The sequence below is a fragment of the Syngnathus scovelli genome, chromosome 8 (genome assembly GCF_024217435.2).
Source record: "Syngnathus scovelli strain Florida chromosome 8, RoL_Ssco_1.2, whole genome shotgun sequence".
Taxonomy (NCBI): domain Eukaryota; kingdom Metazoa; phylum Chordata; class Actinopteri; order Syngnathiformes; family Syngnathidae; genus Syngnathus; species Syngnathus scovelli.
The window spans coordinates 5,860,626-5,882,743 of NC_090854.1; the positions used below are offsets into that span (position 1 = coordinate 5,860,626).

The 22,118-nt window shown below is 44.8% G+C and overlaps 2 long non-coding RNA genes across 2 annotated transcripts in view; one reads left to right on the plus strand and one right to left on the minus strand.

The window, feature by feature from the left end:
- LOC137840534 (uncharacterized) overlaps window positions 1-12,209 on the plus strand; it is a 31,830-nt gene extending 19,621 nt beyond the window's left edge. Inside the window, exon 2 of the long non-coding RNA XR_011087254.1 lies at window positions 10,256-12,209. This is a non-coding gene — a long non-coding RNA (uncharacterized lncRNA). The remainder of the gene's footprint in view (window positions 1-10,255) is intronic.
- Window positions 1-20,092, minus strand: part of LOC125974205 (uncharacterized) — a 32,571-nt gene extending 12,479 nt beyond the window's left edge. The window contains exons 1-2 of the long non-coding RNA XR_011087253.1: window positions 19,852-20,092; window positions 18,170-18,275 (exon numbers count right to left, since the gene is read on the minus strand). This is a non-coding gene — a long non-coding RNA (uncharacterized lncRNA). The remainder of the gene's footprint in view (window positions 1-18,169; window positions 18,276-19,851) is intronic.
- Between the last annotated feature and the right edge of the window lie 2,026 nt (window positions 20,093-22,118).

The following is a 22,118-nucleotide window of genomic DNA, read 5'->3' on the forward strand; positions in this document are numbered from 1 at the left end:
TTTCTTTATCTTCATCTGTCAAATTTCTGGGCATACTAATTGATGACAAACCTCATTAGGACAATATCTTCTAGGATTACTAAGAATACTGGTATTTTGAGAAAACTACGGCCTACTTTGGACAGAAAAACAACTCTGATGCTCTATTACTCCCTAATCTACCCATATATCAATTATTGCAACGTAATTTAGGGCAGCACTCATCCTACCAAGCTGAATCGCATTTATTGTCTACAAAAGCGTTGTGTCCGAATCATTCTACATGCTAACTACCTTGCTCATTCACTACCGCTATTCCAGGAACTATCAATTCTCAGCATATACCAGGTAAACTTTCTCTAAACAGCTCAGTTTGTCTTCAAAGCAACCCACAATCAGTTCCCCAGCACACTCAATAGCTTTTATAGGAGAAGGGAAGACTATCACTGTCATAACACCAGAAATAAGGCTAGACTTGAGTTCCCCCCCCCCCTCCCCCCCATACGAACTTCCCTGTCCAAATGTAGTCTTCATTTCAGGGGTGTCAAAGTATTTAATCAACTTCCTATCCATTTATTTGACCTTTCGTTCTTCATGTTTAAAACTGCTGTTAAACGACACATATTCACAAATCACATATGCACTATGAACCTGAGTTAGGTTGCTTGTTACCTTGGCTACTGTTATTATTTTGCCTTGATGTTGCTATTATTTGTTTACTAAGGATTTATTAACATTATTTGTTTATTAAGTAATTATTACCATCCCTTTGCAATTACACTGATTTCACCTTATAAGCCCGTCAGAGTTTCTAGTCTTCCTTGCGCATGTCTATTTTCTTTAAAAAAAAAATCTTCATATGACATTTGTGTTATTTTGTGTGTGCTGAATAAATAAAGAATAAAAAAATAAATAAAAAAATATGAACGCTTGTCACATTGCGAAGGTTAAGGTACGATCTCTATTGGTTCAGACACTGACCTCCAGCACAGAGGCAAAGCATTTCCAGATGTCTGCCAACTTGAGTTGATTCCATGTGCAACTTATAAGGAGGCCAATACAGCAGATTGGGGGAGGAATAAATTTGGCTTGCAAATGAAATGGCGGCGTTGACATAAAAGTCTGGTGCTTTTCTGAGTAGAGGGTGGGAAGCGAGTAGGATAACATAAAGGAGAACTTTCTACGCGTTTGTTCTTAGATGTTATTTGGGCGTGAGACAGACATAAAAATACTTTCGATGTCTGTGCTTCTGTACATATTCTTACATTGTACCCAACTGTCAGCTAGCCAAAGATCTGCAATATAGTATCACTTCATGTCAGCAATCTGTTACAGGCGAATGTAACATTTACAATACTGAGCAGTCGAGATGGTCAAAAGTTCTGAAATGATTTTGTTATGTATGTATGGACTAATCATTCATCAGTCACATGGCTATTGATCGAGAACTGAACCCTAGTCTGCTACATGAAAAGCAACTAACTGAATGAATATTTTACCGCTGAGTAAATAAAAATGTAAATACATTTTCTTTCCCTTCGAATAGATGCACACAAGACAGCAATGTGTTTGTGTAGATCATCAGTCTTGGTAAACTGAAAAAGTTGACAGCTGGACTTTTCTGTTTGACTAAAAAAGTTTCTTCAGTTTTACCTTTAGATCACGTTTTTTTTATGTTTTCAAATTTTGCACGGCAAGAAAAAGAACATTTAAACTCCTGGCGAACACACGTTTAGTGCTCAACAAACAACCATTCAACATTCAAACTTAAATTAGAAAATATAAATATCGTACATACTAGGTATATATATATATATATATATATATATATATATATACCGTATTTGCCGGTGTACAGGTCGACTCGGTGTATAAGTCGACCCCCTAAAATTCGACGGAAATTTACGATTTTATGATATATCCTTTGTATAAGTCGAGCTCAATTGTTGCATTATATTAAACTTCAAAATTCAATATGCGAAATTTATTGACGAAATGTGTTCAAATTCCGGGAGGCCGTGCGCATGCGGCTGTTTATAAGCACCGCGGAGGAGATCGCGGCCGGCGAGCTCGCGCACGCCGCCCGGCACCAACAGGAGGCCGGAAATAGCTCCAAGCCGAGCGGATCGGCACTTTATAAGCACCGCGGAGGAGATCGCGGCCGGCGAGCTCGCGCACGCCGCCCGGCACCAACGGGAGGCCGGAAATAGCTCCAAGCCGAGCAGATCGGCACTTTATAAGCACCGCGGAGGAGATCGCGGCCGGCGAGCTCGCGCACGCCGCCCGGCGCCAACGGGAGGCCGGAAATAGCTCCAAGCCGAGCGGATCGGCACTTTATAAGCACCGCGGAGGAGATCGCGGCCGGCGAGCTCGCGCACGCCGCCCGGCACCAACGGGAGGCCGGAAATAGCTCCAAGCCGAGCGGATCGGCACTTTATAAGCACCGCGGAGGAGATCGCGGCCGGCGAGCTCGCGCACGCCGCCCCGCACCAACGGGAGGCCGTAAATAGCTCCAAGCCGAGTGGATCGGCACTTTATAAGCACCGCGGAGGAGATCGCGCCGCCTCATTGGACTTCCAGCGGCCGGCGAGCTCACGCACCCGCCCGGCACATCCGGGAGGCCGTGCGCACGAGCCAAGTGGCCGAAAATAGCCCCCGCCGAGCGGATCGGCTGTTTATAAGCACCGCGGAGGTGGTCGCGGCGCCTCATTGGACTTCCAGCGGCCGGCGAGCTCGCGCACCCGCCCGGCACATCCGGGAGGCCGTGCGCACGAGCCAAGTGGCCGAAAATAGCCCCCGCCGAGCGGATCGGCTGTTTATAAGCACCGCGGAGGTGGTCGCGGCGCCTCATTCGACTTCCAGCGGGCACTCGCGCACGCCGCCCGGTTCAAATTTTCTAAGTGCAACGCACAATGAGATGCATGAGAAACGGCCTTGGTTACCATCACATTTGAAGCGATGAATACAAAGTTAAATTTTATGACTCGGTGTATAAGTCGAGGTCGATTTTTTTCGGTCGATTTTGGATCGAAAAAGGTCGACCAATACACCGGCAAATACGGTATATATATATATATATATATATATATATATATATATATATATATATATATATATATATATATATATATATACTGTACAGTGTGTGCAGCTTGTTGCCGTTAGCTGGCAGTGTTTACTGGGGTATGAACCATTGTGACGCCCAATTGTGTGTGGTGAGTGATCGGAAAGCTGCATCAGCAAGACCAAAAGATCACGGGGATTCACGCTGAAGACTTGCGTTCACGCAATAACAACCGTGTAAAAGAGAGCTACTGTCAACAATAGCCATCCTTTCGTTCACATTGATTTTCTTTTTGGACATTATATCCGGGACTTTGGCTCTTCTACTATGGGTAAGTATGTTTTTAATTCAAATAGTGCTATTTCCATCCATCATCCCATCCATCCATCCATCCATCCATCCATCCATCCATCCATCCATCCATCCATCCATCCATCCATCCATCCATCCATCCATCCATCCATCCATCCATCCATCCATCCATCCATCCATCCATCCATCCATCCATTTTCCGTACTGCTTGTTTCCATGGGGGTCGAGGTTAGTGTTATTTTATCAGGTTTAATTTATTTCAACCTCATTTTTTGTCTTTTAAATATCTGACTCACGTCAAGTGCCGCATATGGACTGTGTAAGGCTGTACTCCAAGCTTTTGCCGTCCTTTATTTTTGCTGTCTTTTGCGGTTTTATGTACTGTTTTAGACAAAATTAGACAAAATGCTTCGGAACTCGATTGCACCGCTTCTCGCCGCTAATTCTTTCCGGAAGGAGCGGGGTTCTACTGTATTTAGAATTTTGAGTATACAAGTTCTCTGATTGGTTCATCGCTGTCATCTAACGTATTTTGCGTTTCACATAGTGTTTGCTGAGCGCTGTCTACATATGTCCATATGTCCCTGTATCGGCAGCCACACAAAAACATTTACAGATTTTGGAATTTGGTCCACACAAAAGGTGCAGCTTATTTAAAGGTGCACCTTTAGTTTTTTAGAAAATTAAAGGTTTTTAAGTGTGCCTTAAGGTGCGGTAAATACAGTAGTTGAATTAACACAGAACTGTTCAATTAGAAAGTGAATTCCTCTCACTTCTAATCACCTAATCACAAGAAAAAAAAAAAAATCAATTAATCAACTTGGGTTAGGGTTATGTCAATATTTTAAAAAATATCCATGTAGATGGAATGAAAGAAAGTCTGTTTCAAGCCCAAATATCACGGCAATACATTTTACTGTTTTACTCATTTAGTTGTGGTCTATATAAAGTGGAACAGTGATGCTTTTGTCTGAATTCCTCGTTTTGATAACAGGTCCCTCTTTTCTACATGTTCTGAGGTGCGGCTCAGAGCAAGCAGTTTTGGTGCGGTCTGCAAATGAGATACTTCACACCCCTCAGGCCGCAAGATGTGCACCTCCATTTGCGGTTGCCATCTGTAGTTTTTTTTTTTTTGCCGAGATAGCGCTTCTGAAACGAGGTAGCTTACTTGCTCCGCAAACTCTTTGATTGATTAAAATATACCAACGACAGAAAGCTTGTCCATACAACCATACATGGCACGTAATAAAATAAATCCCCTCACAATATTTAAGAACGTCTTGGAAACAAGCACTGTCAAGCTACAAAGTAAGCTGATGCGAGCGCTTGCGTTAGCGAGAATGTAACGAAAGCATTTTACCCATTGTGTCACCCAAGAGTAGTATGGCACATTCGATGCAATTCATCTGATACACTCAAAATACTCCCATAAGACGTGAAAATATAGAGCGCACATCTCCAAAATCATCAGAAAGACTGACACTAATGCTATTGACGTCTTGTAAACAAGCACTGCAGGTCAGCTACAAAGTAAGCTAATGCAAGCGCTATAGGTCCCATTTTTATAGTCTTTGGTATGACCCGGCCGGGGTTTGAACCCACAACCTTCCAGTCTCAGGGCAGACACTCTACCACTTGGCCACTGAGCTGAACGTATTATCGTGTTACCCAAGAATAAAACAGCACCTTTGATGCAATTCATCTGATACTACTCAAAATACACCCACAAGAAGTGAAAACAGGGCGCAAAGCTCCAAAGTCAGCAGAAAGATTGACGCTTATGCTATGAAAATGAGTGCAGACGCACAATACAGTCAAACCTCGGTTTTCGACCACAGTCCGTTCCAGAAGGCGGTTCGAGAAGTGAATCGGTCGAATTCCGAATCTATTTTTCCCATTACAAATAATGGAAACAAATTCTAATCCGTTCGAAGAGTAAAAAACACGGCCTTTTTTAAGCATTTTTTCATTTGCACATTTTTGTCCGATTGCGCAAGTGCAGCGCACCGCCGAACGCGCAACCGTAGCGCGCCGCCGACCGTGCAACTGCACCGCGCTGGTCGCATTATTGTGACAGAGCCGTCGCTGAAATTTAGAAAGTCCTGATGCACTTTCCAAATTTTAAGTGGACCTTAGTGCGCAGCAAGCTTAATTTGGTCCGATCTCGCAACCGCAGCGCGCCGGGCGCTCACTGTCGCATTGCTTTAAGAGCGTCTTTGTGTTTTAGGATGGCTTTACTGCTCCCACTTGCTTTCTTTGGAGGCTTGATTAGGGGTTAATACAATCCTCAAAGTAACGAAAATACAATAACGAACGGAGTTAGTCGGCATCCGGGCCGCGCGGTCGGGTTTTCTTGGGTCCTTTCGGCTCTTGTGAGGTTCGACCTCCAAATTTTGCTCGACAACCAAGCAAAAATATCTCGAATTTTTGTTCGAAAACCGGGACGTTCGAAAACTGAGGTTTGACTATATACATACTGTAAATGTGTTTTTAGAACTCATTACTATAACAACTTTTTATAACAAGGTACAAGTGTACATACTGTAAATATGTTTTTATAACTATTTTATGATTATAACAATTTCTTTATAACAAGGCATATATATTATGTATTAGGTACAAGGTAAATATGTTTTTAGAACTCTTTAGATTACAACGGGTGGCTCGGTGGGGCACTGGGTAGCACGTCCGCCTCACAGTTAGGAGGGTGCGGGTTCGATTCCACCTCCGGCCCTCCCTGTGTGGAGTTTGCATGTTCTCCCTGGGCCCGCGTGGGTTTTCTCCGGGCACTCCAGTTTCCTCCCACATCCCAAAAAGATGCTTGGTGGGCCAATTGAGCACTCCAAATTGTCCCTAGGTGTGAGTGTGAGTGAAAATGGTTGTATGTCTTCTGTGTGCCCTGCGATTGGCTGGCAACCGGTTCAGGGTGTCCCCCGCCCACTGCCCGTTGACAGCTGAGATAGGCTCCAGCACACCCGCGACCCCCGTGGGGACTAAGCGGTTCAGAAAATGGATGGATTTATACACTGCTCAAAAAAATTAAAGGAACAGTTTTTATCAGGGTATGACATGAATTCAATTACACTTTTCTGATAAGGTTTTGGTCAGGTACGTGGTAGAGCGGGTCTTTAATCAGTTTCAGCTGCCTTGGTGTTGATGGAATTAACAACAGGTGCACTAGAGGGGCAACAATGAGATGGTCCCTAAAACAGGACTGGTTTTGCAGCTGGAGGCCATTTCAAGTTCCTCCCTCTTGATCTTTTTTAACTGTTTTTCCACAAGTGTTGGCTTTAGCAAGAGTTATTATCACGACTGGGAGCATGAGGCGATTTCTTAACCCTCCCGAATTTGCACAGATTGTCCAACTCCTCCAGGATGGCACATCCATGCATGCTGTTGCAAGAAGATTTGATGTGTCTCCCAGTACAATCTCCAGAGCATGGAGGAGATTCCAGGAGACAGGCAGTTACTCTAGGAGAGCTGACCCTGTCCAGCTGGACAGGGTCGTAGACGGTCCTCATCCCATCAGCAGGACCGATATCTGCTGCTTTGTGCAAGGAGGAACAGGTTGAGGACTGCCCGAGCCCTACAGAATGACCTCCAGCAGGCTACTGGTGTGAATGTCTCTGTCCAAACAGTCAGAAACAGACTTCACGAGGGTGGCCTCAGGGCACGACGTCCTGTAGTGTGCCCTGTGATCACTGCTCAGCACCGTGGAGCTCGATTGGCATTTGCCATAGAACACCAGAATTGGCAAGTCCGCCACTGGCGCCCTGTGCTTTTCACAGATGAGAGCAGGTTTACCTTGAGCACCTGTGATAGACGTGAAGGGGTCTGGAGAAGCCAAGGAGAGCGCTATGCTGTTTGCAACATCATTCAGCATGACCGGTTCGGTGGTGGGTCAGTGATGGTCTGGGGAGGCATTTCCATGGAGGGACGAACAGACCTCTACAGGCTAGACAACGGCAGTCTGACTGCCATTAGGTATTGGGATGAAATCCTTGCACCCATGGTCAGACCCTACGCTGGTGCAGTAGGTCCTGGGTTCCTCCTGATCCACGACAATGCCTGGCCTCATCTGGCAAGAGTATGCAGACAGTATCTGGAGGATGAAGGAATTGACACAATTGAATGGCCCTCACAATCACCTAATCTAAACCCGATAGAACACCTCTGGGACATAATGTTTCGGTCCATCAGACGTCGCCAGGTTGCTCCTCAGACTTTACAGGAGCTCACTGACGCCCTTAGACAGATCTGGGAGGACATCCCACAAGACACCCTCCGTCGTCTCATTAGGAGCATGCTGCGACGATGTCAAGCATGCATACAAGCACGTGGGAGCCACACAAGACATTGAAAAGAATTTTGAGTTGCAGAAATTGAATTTAGGCAAAATGGACGAGCCTGTCACATCTTTTTTCACTTTGATTTTTGGGGTGTCTATATACTGAGCCCTCTGTAGGCTGAAAACTTTTATTTCCATCAAAAGATGTGGCATCCTTTTGTTCCTGAGACATTAAACTGTCCATATCAGTATAGATATCCCAAAAAAGAAAATTCACCATTGAAATCTGATATGTTTTCAAAGTGTTCCTTTAATTTTTTGGAGCAGTGTATTACAGCAACATTTTTATAATAAGTATGTATGGTACAAGTGTACGTACTGCAATTGTGTGGGCACAAACTTCCGTGCCATAAATCCTCAATTTAGAATTTTTATTTTGAATTTTTTATTTTTTTGGGGGGGGGAATCCGCGATGTACTGAAGCCGCGATAAATTAACCGCGATGTAGCTAGGGATTACTATATATATACTCATGTAAAACTAGTCCACAGCGATGCATTATCATCACTGTCACTCGCTAAAGCAACGTGTTGTCAAACATCTACAGTATTTTACAACCTATTTTGAAACTAGTAGCGATTAGGATCGAGTTAAATAGTTGGCTTTCCGTTAAATTTGGACTCGCTTGCTGGCTTTGATAACAAACCTAGAGCAACTTTTCCAATTTAATTATTATTATTATTTTTTTAAATTTCCAAGACACATGTTTCGGGTGTAACAAGGTAATGCTCAGAGATCACTGGACTAAAGTAGCATAACTTCAAAATACTTGACAGCTCTTATTTACCCTTGCTGACATACTGATAGTGTTTAAATTAACCACTATAAGTCTGACGGCGCCACAAGGTTAAAACTTTACAAAAACACAAAGACAATGTCACTATAAGTCAACATCAGTGAGTGTATTTTTAAAAAGTTTGGATGACCTTACTAAGGATGTTATTCACACTGTGAACACTCTAATTTATGAGTGCTACATGGTGGATGCCCCCAGATGTATCAGTGATGAGGTAAGATGTTGCACGCGGGGGAGTTGGAAGGTCAAAAAGGTCGGGCTTGTTTTTGAAGCCATTAATGCACTCAGTACTTGGTTGGGAATCCTTTTGCACGAATTACTGCATCAATGCGGCGTGGCATGGAGACAATCAGCCTGTGGCATTGCTGAGGTGTTATGGATGCCCAGGATAATTCAATAGCGGCCTTTAGCTCATTTGCATTGTTGGGTATGGTGTTTTTCAGCTTCTTCTTCACAATACCCCACAAATTCTCTATGGGTTTCAGGTCAGGGGAATTGGCAGGCCAATCGAGGACAGTAATGCCATGGTCAGTACACCATTTACTGGTGGTTTTTGCACTGTGGGCAGGTGCCAGATCATGCTGGAAAATGATATCATCATCTACATAGAGCTTTTCAGCAGGCGGAACCATGTAGTGCTCTAAAATCTGCATTTATGCTGGACTTGATGAAACACAGTGGACCAACACCAGCAGCTGACATGGCTCTCCAAACCATCGCTGACTCAAGCAACTTGGATTTTGCTCCTCTCCAGCCCCTCTTCCAGACTCTGGCGCCTTGACTTCCAAATTAAATACAAAACTTGCTTTCGTCTAAAAAGAGGACTTTGGACTTCCCTGCAACTGTCCAGTGCTTCTTTTCCATAGCCCAAGTCAGACGCTTCTTCCATTGTCTTGAGTTCAGAAGTGTCTTGACCATGGGAATTCGGCTATTGTAGCCCATTTCCTGGACACGTCTGTCCAGACTCACCAACAGCTTCATACTCCAGGCTGTTAGGATCCTGAACTCTCCCCCCCCCTCCCCCCTCGGCTGCATAACGTCCTGTACTTTTGCGCTATATTCTGACTGTCTGCTGTATGCACTCTTGCTCCATTTTTGCTCCTTTTATTTATTTATTTATTTATTTATTTTATATTTATATTCCGTACATTATATACATGTATATATAAAAAAGTCTTGCTGTTTTAGAAAGGCATGTTTTTTTAAATTCTCACGATCTGCGCAAAGTTCGTTCAATGACAACTCACACAGTCAGATTAAATGCACGAAAAAACAATGACGAGTATGTGAGTACATTGCAGGGAGTACGTGGAAGCAGACAATAATTGATTAGCCTGACTTTTTTTTTTTTTTAGCAAGTGCAGAAAATTATGATAGGTTCCCCATCCCCAAGCAAAGTTACGAGGTCAATAATAAAGTGACATTAATTTGTTATAAAGATAAAATAAAAATGAACCGATTGTTTTGGGTTTCTGAGTGTTTTACAGAGTAATACGGCAAAAAGTGTGACTTGCACGCATGATTTGCTTTTACATTGATTCCTGTGGGAAACGTGACTTCTAGTTAAACGTTTCTACTTACAAACCTGATCGCAAACCAATTAAGTTCGTAAGTAGAGGTATCACTTTATTAGCTTGTGACTCAGCAGTAAATGTGTGCACTGTTTCCAACGTGTGTGTGTGTGTTGTGTGTGTGTGTGTGTGCGTGCGTGTGCGTGTGTGTGTGCGTGCGTGCATGTATGCGCGTGCGGATGTAGAGCCCATTAAGTACAAAAGCCTCCGAAAGGAGGGGCATTATTATTGAAAGGCTCATACAGGAAACAAGTGAATAGCTGGCAAAATAGATCAGAACCATAACTCCCACCTTTTCATCACATCTTGACATGCAAAATAGACTGTATCCGCTCTGTAGAATGCAACCATACGGAAAAAATATAATTAAATCGTTACAAGGCGGGACATGACTCGGTGGTATTGTATTGAGCTGCAAATTTGCAGTTAAATTTTCAGATTCCAGTGAGGATGAATCACAATAACTTGACGTGTATTTTGGTCACAGAAATGTTTGATTGGCAGGTGTGACATATGACATGTACATACAGTATGTGGGGGGTTCCCAGCATGCATTTTGTGAACGACACTAATAACTATTTGCGTATGTATGGGAATATTTAGGTGGGTGATAAACTGTTATGTAAGTTAGCAAATGAAGCCCAACATTGTTGTTCCTTTTTTGTTAACCTCTGACATCATCTTAGCGTGAAGAGAGTTTACAAACTTGAACTGTACCAACAAGTAAAATCCTCCAAGATTATTTTAGCACTAGCTAGCTGGTACAACAGAACACTGATGCACTTTAAACATTGCTGAAAGTGAAGAAGAAAAACACCCTGGGTTCTCTGATTGGCCACTCTATGGTGACAGATCCTGATGTTAAAGTAAGCTATTTTAAACTAAAAACCAAAACGTATCCTCATGTTAATGTGGTTGTGATAGCAAGTCAGTGGATAAACCTTATCATATGCCCCATAATCTTATGTGTGAAATGTGAGAGGAACCGATGTTTTATTTCTGTTAGGACTGTTGCCGTGACTCCACTTTCTGACAATTAGACTTCAACAAGGTGGGAACACCAGTCGTTGTCACTTTTATGATAAAACATTTCAATCTCGCTTCCTGCTAATCTAGCAAATTAGGCTGATGACAAAAAACTAGCAATGGGAGACAAGTTACAGTCACATCTAACAACATTCCGAACCCTGTTGCTTCAGAAGTGATGACTCTGAAAAGCTCTGAGGCATAGCAATACCTCCACAGTAATAATGTTGGTCGCGTTTTGTTAAGAGGATTGACAGTCTTATTTAGCTTTAAGCAGACTGATCTGTTTACAACCATTTGATGATGATGATGATGATGATGATGATGATGATGATGATGATGATGATAGAACTTTATTCATCCCACACCAGGGAAATTTACTTGTCACAGCAGCGCATAAGAGTGCAAGAATACAAGTGCCAAATTCAAAAAAGGATATAAAACAGACAAGGACAAAGACAAGTGCTGCTAGTAGTGGTAGAGATGAAACACAATTTCACCAGGTGCCACGCATGTTGTAGAGTCTGACAGCAGAGGAAATGAAGGACCTGCGGAATCGTTCCTTCCTACACCGTGGGTGTAATAGTCTGCTGCTAAAGGAGCTGCTCATGGACCGCACAATGTCATGGAGGGGGTGAGAGGTGTTGTCCATGATGGATTTCAGCTTAATTAACGTCCTCCTCTCACCCACAACCTCAATGGAGTTCAGCGGACAGTCCAGGTCAGAGCTCGTTCTCCTATTTAGTCTCCCCCTGTCCCGGTCTGTACTGCCCCCACCCCAGCAGACCACAGCGTAGAGGATGGCTGAGGCCACCACAGAGTCATAGAAGGTCCTGAGGAGAGCACTGCATGCTAACCACATGACGGGACGCTTCATAAGCTTCATGTTGCTGGATGTCATACACGGGCAATCATTCATCAAAGTTCATATGAACATCCCTACTGATAGCAACTTCAAAAGCCTGATTGCCTTCAATATTTTGAATTTTATGAAAAAAATATCCCAGGCACTGGAACGGGTCGATCGGTAACTGGCGGTGACCTCAGTTAAACTGAGGTCAACAGAGGGAGTGAAGGAATGGGGTCGAAATACAAAAAGTCCTGCCTAACTACGTACAAAAACAGATATGCTCAAACCTCATTGAATAAAGTACATGAGCAGACAAGTATATTCACATATTAAAGCAATAAAAGAAATATTTTAAGCATATAATTATACCTATACACCAAATCAATAAAGAAGACATAACTAGACATTTTTGATAAGTGGTAATGAGAAAGGTTTTTATAACTTTATGATCTGATATATATTTCTGAGCACTTTGAAATAACAAATGTTTTTTGATATGTTGCCTGAATAGCTTAATGACCCTTAAGGAACTGTTTAATGCATGCCTGATGATTTTCTAAATCACGGACACTGCCAAAGTCATCTAAAAATGTTCAGTTCTTGATTGTATCTTATGTTTTGACTAATGCTAGACGCCAGTTTTCGATTACTACTGAACGTTCTGGACAGAGGGAAATATTTTGCCTAACAAAGAAAAGATATGGTTGAAAGCATGATTAAACTAAGAATATGATGACGTAAGCAAGTACATGGAGTATCAAAAGAACAAACAAACAAAAACATGGTAAGTGGTGAATACAAACTTTGCATAATCAGGGAACATCAATAAATTGATGATGTCACAGCCAAAAGCTCACATAATTCCGTACAAAATGACAAAATTGAAAGAATGATGAATGGATGAGGCGCGACAGTGTATGTGCAAGAATGGAGGAGAATGTTTACAGGAAGGTCATTTGGAGATAAAACCAGCAGAGGTGCCAGAGGGAGAACACCAAGAGGAAAACAGCCAAGGTGATCGCCAAGGCCGAAAGATGGGATGGAAACCAACAGCCCCCACACACATCGAATCGCCCATAATCAGCACCCAACCCCACGGAACCAGCTCTCACCGAACCAGCACCCACTCCCATGGAATCAAACTCTACTGCGAACTTGCCCCACCCCAAAGACTCATCACCCATCAAACTCGGACCACAATGTGCAACTGAATATAAGCTGACCAAAGAACCTTGAACGTTGCTTTTCTGAATGGAGACTTTCTGCTCTTGAGCATGGTCGCACGAAGGGCCCAGCGCTGTATTGTACCTTCCTGAAAACAGAGCTTTCTTAACAAGAATTGTGATTGAACTCAACCAACCTGTGTAAGTCTAATTTCTGCTTCAGTGTCTTAGCATTTTCCTAAATCTGAAGAAATCAAACGAGCACGCAGTGAGTAAATTGGATAACAGGTGATTGGCAATGGCTTTTGCCGTGAGGCGCAGATAGTGGACAAAATCCAACAGCGGGTCGGAGGTTTGTATTCCGCTCTGTTCGACTCATATGTCCTTGTGTCCTTGGCCAAGACACTTAACACACCATATCAGTACCACTTACACTGGTGTATGTCTGAGTGTGAATGTGGGGAAAAGCGTTTCAAAGAATGGATAGATGGGTGACCAAAACATCTTGCTCACCACACGAATAATTAGACCTTTAAATACTGTTGTTTATGTAACATGAGTTCATGAAAGTGTACATGTTAGATTAATGGTGTTGATGTTTTATGGGGCTTTCTGTTTTAGGTCGTGCGAAACCAGCTTGTGGCATCTATATTCAAGGTTTAATTCATTTTTTGTGTGAGCGTATATTTTGTTCACATTTCATGGCAGGGCTCAGTCACTACCCCCAGTAGGAGTCCACTGTATCTTCTGCAATCTTGTACAAGAACATTTCATATTTGTGTCTGTTACTCTATGTCGCTGGCATAGATAGATGAACCTGAAGATTTATCACAGATAGCAATGTGCATCTCTCCAATAAAACACAATTCAATATGTATCTTGATACATGGGGTGCGATACAACTGAAGGACATTTTAATTTTAAAGTTCCCCATTCCCCTAACGCGCCAATGGAGCAGCTCTCCCAATTTTGTTGCCTACCTGCTGTAAAATGACAATAAATACATTATTTTCTCTTCTTTGGGGGGAAGGGGGTTATCCGAACAACAATAATTTTTTCATGTTTCATACTTTGAACATGATCTCCGTCCGTCCATCCAGAGAATTTTCTGCGGATTGGCGGATTTCCGACTTTTTCAGACCTAAGTGACTATTCTTGAGATGAACGCAAATTCATTGAGAATGTTTTTTGTATGGTTTGCGGGGTGGCTTGTAGTTTCGGTTGAGCAAGAGGGGAGAGAGAGAGAGTGACCCACGCAAAGAGCAGGTTGTGGTGCTGTTAAGAGATTTGCGATCCGTTGAAGGTGTTGTGGTGTTTGAAGAGTTTTATTGTGTCATTTTCACTGTGCATCCATGTGTGGTGAATGACATTGCCATTTAATGTGTAGTATTCATTTATTGTAACCTGTGCTAACATTAGCATTAGCTAGTGTTAAATTAGCCTACATCATGTTATTTGTGCCTATTTACTTTATGATTTCAGTGGTTCACAAATTGATGATGTTTATGCAAGCAAATGTTTTATTCACTTTAGCTGGATTCCGATTTCTGTCAAATCTGACCTAGGCCACCTTCATATGTGGTCCTAGATTGAATACGTCCTCATAAATAATATAATTTGTCTATAAAAATTCTAATAAGTATAACTCTGCATAATATTGTTCCCTGTCTCCTGGTATCTGGTGAGGGGGTACACCCCACCATTTGAGGGAGGCCGACTTTACTATTTAAAAGAAGCCCTCCCCAGTATTTGAGGGAGGGCCTTCCCCACTACTTGAGAAGGACTAATATGTGTGAAGCCATCACCTTCACACAATAATAAACATTTACCCCTCCATGAGTCGTCACCTTAACGTGGTGGAGGGGTTTGCGTGCCCCTATGATCCTAGGAGCCATGTTGTTGGGGGCTTCATGCCCCTGGTAGGGTCACCCATGGCAAACGGGTCCCAGGTGAGGGGTCAGACAAAGCACGGCTCACACAAGCCCCTTATGATGAATAACAAATGGATTTTGTTTACCCTCACCCGGACGTGGGTCACCGGGGCCCCCCACTGGAGCCAGGCCTGGAGGCGGGGCTCGAAGGTGAGCGTCACAGCCCGAAAAGGAAACATGGGTCCCCCTTCCCATGGGCTCACCACCTGTGGGAGGGTCCAAAGGGGTCAGGTGCAGTGTAAGCTGGGCGGGGCCAAAGGCAGGGACCTTGGTGGTCTGATCCCCGGCTGCAGAAGCTGGCTCTTGGGACATGGAATGTCACCTTTCTGGCTGGAAAGGAGCCCGAGCTGGTGTACGAGGCAGAAAATTTCCGACTAGACATAGTCGGACATGCCTTCACGCACAGTTTGGGTTCCGGTACAAGCCAGCCCAATTACTCCAACACTACTGCACTGACACATCACACGCCCTGTGTCATAAACACACACACTTGGGTTCCGGTACAAGCCCTCTCGAGAGGGGCTGGACTCTTTTCCGCTCTGGAGTTGCCGACAGTGAGAGGCGTCGAGCAGGTGTGGGTATTCTTATGGCCCGCGGCTGGTCGCCTGCACATTGGGGTTCACCCCGTTAAACAAGAGGGTAGCTTCCCTCCGCCTTCGGGTGGGGGGACGGGTCCTGACTGTTGTTTGTGTCTATGCACCAAACGGCAGCTCAGAGTACCCACCCTTCTTGGAGTCCCTGGAGGAAGTGCTGGAGAGCGCTACTTCTGTGGACTCCATCGTTCTACTGGGTGACTTCAATGCTCACGTGGGCAATGACAGTGAGACCTGGAAGGGCGTGATTGGGAGGAACGGCCCCCCCGATCTGAACCCGAGCGGTGTTCTATTATTGGACTTCTGTGCTTCACACGAATTTTCTGTAATGAACACCATGTTCAAGCATAAGGGTGTCCATGTGTGCACTTGGCACCAGGACACCCTAGGCCGCAGTTCGATGATCGACTTTGTAGTCGTGTCATCGGATTTGTGGCCGCATGTTTTGGACACTCGGGCGAAGAGAGGGGCGGAGCTGTCAACTGATCACCACCTGGTGTTGGGTTGGCTCCGATGGTGGGGGAAGATGCCGGTCCGACCTGGCAGACCCAAACGCTCTGTGAGGGTCTGCTGGGAACGTCTGGCAGAATCCCCTGTCAGGAAGAGCTTCAACTCCCACCTCCGGCAGATCTTTTCCCACGTCCCGGTGGAGGCGGGGAACATTGAGTGGACCATGTTCCGCGCCTCCATTGTTGAGGCGGCCGACCGGAGCTGTGGCTGTAAGGTTGTTGGTGCTTGTCGTGGCGGCAATCCCCGAACCCGCTGGTGGACACCGGCGGTAAGGGATGCCGTTAAGCTGAAGAAGGAGTCCTATCGGGCCGTTTTGGCCTGCGGGACTCCGGAAGCATCTGACAGGTACCGGATGGCCAAGCGGAACGCGGCTTCGGCGGTTGCTGAGGCAAAAACCCGGTGTGGGAGGAGTTTGGCGAGGCCATGGAGAATGACTTCCGGACGGCTTCGAGGAAATTCTGGTCCACCATCCGGCGTCTCAGGAGGGGGAAGCAGTGCAACATCAACACAGTTTACAGTGGGGATGGCGTGCTGCTGACCTCGACTCAGGACGTCGTGAGTCGGCGGGAGAATACTTTGAAGACCTCCTCAATTCCACCTACATGCCCCCCATTGTCGAAGCAGGGCTTGGGGACTCTGAGGCAGACTCTCCAATCTCTGGGGTCGAAGTCACTGAGGTAGTTAAAAAACTCCTCGGTGGCAAGGCCCCGGGGTGGATGAGATCCGCCCGGAGTTCTTAAGGGCTCTGGATGTTGTGGGGCTGTCATGGCTGACACGCCTCTACAACATTGCGTGGACATCGGGGACAGTACCTCTGGATTGGCAGACTGGGGTGGTGGTTCCCCTAATTAAGAAGGGGGACTGGAGGGTTTGTTCTAATTACAGCGGAATCACACTCCTCAGCCTCCCTGGTAAGGTCTATTCAGGGGTGCTGGAGAGGCGGGTCCGTCGGGAGGTCGAACCTCGGATTCAGGATGAGCAATGTGGCTTTCGTCCTGGCCGTGGAACAGCAGGATCCTCGAGGGTGCATGGGAGTTCGCCCAACCAGTCCAGTTTTGTGGACTTGGAGAAGGCGTTCGACCGTGTCCCTCAGGAGGTTCTGTGGAGGGTGCTTTGGGAGTACGGGGTGCTGAGCCAACTGATAAGGGTGGTTCGGTCTCTGTATCACCGATGCCAGAGTTTGGTCCGCATTTCCAGCAGTAAGTCGGATTCGTTCCCAGTGAGGGTTGGACTCTGCCAAGGCTGCCCTTTGTCACCGATTCTGTTCATAATTTTTATGGACAGAATTTCTACGTGCATCCAAGGCGTTAAGGGGGTCCGGTTTGGGGACCTCAGCATCGCGTCTCTGCTTTTTGCAGACGGCGTGGTGCTGTTGGCTTCTTCAGGCCGTGATCTCCAGCTCTCACTGGAGCGGTGCGCAGCCGAGTGTCAAGCGGTCGGGATGAGGGTCAGCACCTCCAAATCCGAGTCCATGGTCCTCGATCGGAAAAGGGTGGAATGCCCTCTCCGGATCCGGGATGAAATCCTGCCCCAAGTGGAGGAGTTTAAGTATCTTGGGGTCTTGTTCACGAGTGAGGGGAGGATGGAGCGCGAGATCGACAGGCGGATCGGTGCAGAGTCAGCAGTAATGCAGACTCTGTACCGGTCCGTCGTGGTAAAGAGAGAGCTGAGACAAAAGGCAAAACTCTCATTTTACCGGTCAATTTACGCTCCTACCCTCACCTATGGTCACGAGCTATGGGTCGTGACCGAAAGAACGACTTCCCGGATACAAGCGGCCGAAATGAGTTTTTTCCGCATTATGTCCGGGCCCTCCCTTAGAGATAGGGTGAGAAGCTCGGTCAACCGGGAGAGACTCGGAGTAGAGTTGGTACTCCTCCACGTTGAGAGGAGCCAGATGAGGTGGCTCGAGCATCTCATCAGGATGCCTCCTGGACGGCTCCCTGGGGAGGTGTTTCGGGCATGTCCCACCGGTAGGAGACCCCGCGTACGACCCAGGACGCGCTGGAGTGACTATGTCTCTCACCTGGCCTGAGAACGCCTTGGGATCCCCCGGGATGAGCTGGATGAAGTTGCTGGGGAGAGGGAAGTCTGGGAGTCCCTCCTGAAGCTGCTGCCCCCACGACCCGATCCTGAATAAGCGGAAGAAGATGGATGGAAAATAAACATTCATGTTATGGCTTGTGAAGTGTTTTATTCCTTGTTTTTATATTCGCCAATTAAAACATAAAAATCATACATTTGGTTAACTGCTTTATATGACAATATGTGTTTCACGTTGTTAAATGAGCTGGTGCCCCCCAAAATAACAAATGTCGGCATAACATTTTTTTTTCCAACCTTTTATTCAAACACATTCGGTCTACTACATCAACTACAAGCCAATGAATACAAAAATTAAAACAACGTCGGCATAACGTGTGTCGGCTGGCAATGGCATAGAAGCAATACTGTCTGTCACTCACTCACTCGTTAATCTTCGTGAACGACCAATCAGCAGCGCCAGCGAGCGTTAGATGGAGGAGGGACTTTACGAGTCAGAGACGTAATTTCCCGTTCACGAACGAGTCGTGAACTGCATTTCCCGTTCACCAACGAACGAATCGGTGAGTGAACGAATCAGTGAGTGAGTGATTCGCATTTCCAGTTCATCGCGAGAACGGATCTGAGGGAACGAATCCTGACTTTCCGTTCGCGAATGAGTCATTGGGTGAACTGCCTTTCCGTGCATGAAAGGATCAGTCAGTGAACATGTTGCGTCTCCTAGCGTGAACTGTGTAAGCACCATTCCAAATGGCCTCACCGGCCATGACAAAGTCCTAACCGCGCTCAGCGGCAACTCTGGGGACACGAACTGCAATCGGTGGCGACTCTGAGGACACGAACTGCAATCGGCAGCGACGGCGACTCTGAGGACACGAACCGCAATCGGCAGCAACTCTGGGGACACGAATCGCAATCGGCGTCGACTGGGGACACGAACCGCAATCGGCGGCAGTTCTGGGGACACGAACCGCAATTGGCGACAGCTCTGGAACACGAACCGTAATCGGCGGCAACCCTGGAACACGAACCGCAATCGGTGGTAACTCTGGAACACGAAACGCAATCAGCGGCAACTCTAGGGACACGAACCACAATCGGCGGCATACGAAAGTCAGAGCCGCAATCGGCGGCGTTTGAAAGTCTGGATCAGCAGCATTCGGAAGGCGGAGCTGTGCCAGCAGCAAGAGCCACCACGCGCCGCAGCAGTTGGAGCGATTCGTTGAACGATTCCTTTGAACGAATCTTTTGAGTGAACTGATTATAAAGATTCAGTTCACCTAAAAGAACTGGAAGGCGCATCACTATATTACACATTTAAGTTTTGGTGATGATGTCACACACCTCCACATCTACTGGACAAAATATGATTGAAAGTGTACGTATATCAATACGTCATGTTGACAAAATCTTTGGTTGAAATTGGGATGGGACACATAAGCAAGGCTGCTTCATCCAGTTTCCCGTTTAGGCAAATCCTGGTTGTTCAATGCATACAACGAAAACTGATTAAGTGCGATGAAATAAACATATCAGTCAATCAGGCAATCAATCGTGAAGGTTTACTGTAATCGGAGAAAGTACCGATTAAAAAAAAACGTGTGATTAAAATTAATATTTTAAAAATTTTACTTAAGAACTGCAACTTGGTTGTATGGTACTAACCTCTTTTCCATATGGTGGGTGCAGTATAAACATCGAATGAGGTAGACTTGAAGACGAATGGAGATAAAAAAATACAAGTGATATATTTATAGCCCTAATTTCCACGATGACTGGAGGTCCACTGTTAATGATGACGCAGTCAGTATTTAGTGCAGAGGCTTTGCTGGTTCATAGCAAAGTCAACACCATACAGTCTCTTTAAACCATTGCTCACTGCAGCGAAGCATTCCGAAACCATGCCAAGCCTCAGGCTGGATATCAAATTGTGTGTGCGTCAGATTTAGATCTGTGTGTCATTTCTGAAACACGGGGTTTGATTTATTGCAATAGTGTCTTGCATTTTACATTGCATGAACAATTAGTAAATTGGTCACAAGGTGTCATAACATCACAACAACTAGACAATACAAAGACTGCATTTGAGGGCATTTGAACATTTTTCAGTTTTTGCCTCTAAACCTCAGGCTCAATGGTTCCCTTGTGTTCACAATTATGCTTAAAAAAGTCAGAAGGTTTCTGAAGGTTGGAAGAGAAACCAACAGCAGTATGGGTCAGAGTCTCAAGGTTTTTCCTGAACCTTGTGAACTAAAGAAAAATTCACAAGAAATGCAGTTCTCTATGTTGCACTTTCACTTTATATTGTTCTTTATTCGAAAATCCCCTGTACACACACACACATACGCACGCACACACACACACACATACGGTGAGAGAGAGAGAGAGAGAGAGAGAGAGAGAGAGAGAGAGAGAGAGAGAGAGAGAGAGAGAGAGAGAGAGATTGACACACACACACACACACACACACACACGCACACGCGCACGCGCACATGCACACACACACACACACACACACACACACACACACACACACACACTCCAACATGGACTCTTGAGACATGTTACCATAGCCACAAGAGTCCAGACAGATCTCCTTTGCTACCGAGACATGCTGACGACACTGACAAGATGTTGGATTTGAGGAGAGACAGGCTTCCTCTTTTTAATCAGCTCAACAAGGATTCTATTGCCGAGACAGCAATATGAGCACAAACAAAACATTTTGCGCATTTAATCCACTTCAGAAACGACAGCATTACGTTATTAACCCTCTGTTTTGGGCATTTTGAAGACATTCAAAGTTTTCTCCGACATACATGATACATTTTTTTGTGTGTGCTTATTTGGCAATTGGAAACACCGAACACAGATACTTTTTTGCAAGGTTGGGTTATTTACCGCCTAGAAAGCAGTTTTAATTATGAAACTAATACCAGTAATATTGTTATTGTTGTAACATGCATCCAGATTTCAATTGTAGTACTTTCATTAGAGGGCTGTGTTGAACAGTGACTGCTACTGTTTACAGAAAAAAAAGCTGTTTACGCTCTACTGCCAAGGCAAGGTTTAGTTATGCATTTGAGCGTGAGAGTTTAATTTGCACGTTTCATTTGGAGTGATTGGCAATCACATAAGTCACGCTGAATGCTGTTTAACTGAAAGAGAGGCAGGTGAGAGACACGAAATTCTATCACTCTACCTCTCTAGTTACCAAAGCTACTGAAATTTGAGCAAAAGAAAAAAAAAGCTGATGAATTTCGTTGGTTATGGCTGAAGGCAATAGGAGATTCCTCCAATGTAATCACTTTTTCACTCCATGTTGGTTTGAAACCAACATTACAAATCTTAAAGTGATATCCTGTATTTGCTTTGGCAGATGCATGTCACATTTATTTATTTTATTTATTTTGGTTCAGCAATATGGGTATAGAAATCCAAGCATTGTGGTTGAGACTGAGACGTTTGGGTACCAAATTTTGGGTACTCATTTGGGCAGAAAGACAGCTTGATAAGATCAAACATAATTTGTCATAAAATTAAAGTTAGGTAAACATATAATAGTAACACATTTCTGTTTCATGAATGTAATATTGGCTGTTCTTTAAAATTCACATCATATTTAACATTTCCTAATGTGACGTAGATCACTTCGTAATTAACCGTTCATGTCTACTCAACTATTTCCATCAGTAACCTGTTCCACCAAATGCGGTTGTGCTGTTGTGTCAAGCTGCAAGTCCACTATAAAGTATGAGTCTTTTGTTTTTGCAAGGTGTTTCACGGAAATTCACGAGCACCAGGATTTTTATCCTTGCGCCATGCGCAAACTACCGTATTTTTCGAACTAAAAGTCGCTCTGGAATATATGTCGCATTAGCCATAAAATGCACAATAAAGAGAACAAAAACATATATAAGTCGCTCCAGAGT